This window comes from Trypanosoma equiperdum (assembly GCF_001457755.1).
Source record: "Trypanosoma equiperdum strain OVI genome assembly, contig: ctg_2004, whole genome shotgun sequence".
Lineage (NCBI taxonomy): Eukaryota > Euglenozoa > Kinetoplastea > Trypanosomatida > Trypanosomatidae > Trypanosoma > Trypanosoma equiperdum.
The window spans coordinates 1-241 of NW_027124066.1; positions in this window are offsets into that span (position 1 = coordinate 1).

Here is a 241-nt window from a genome sequence, read left to right on the forward strand (position 1 = left end):
ATATATATATATATATATATGTTTGTTTGTTTGTTTGTTCATTCACTCATTTATTCTTGCTTTCCTGTGGGTAGATTTTTTTTTTGAAAATGGAGAGGAAAGCAGGATGTGAAATAAGAGAGAGGTGTTACTGGTGCAATAAGAAATATGATTCAAAATGCACCAAAACAAAAAAATAATAAACCAAAAACCAAGAAAAAATAAAAGAAGAGAGACACGAGTCAAAGGAAGAAAAAAAAAA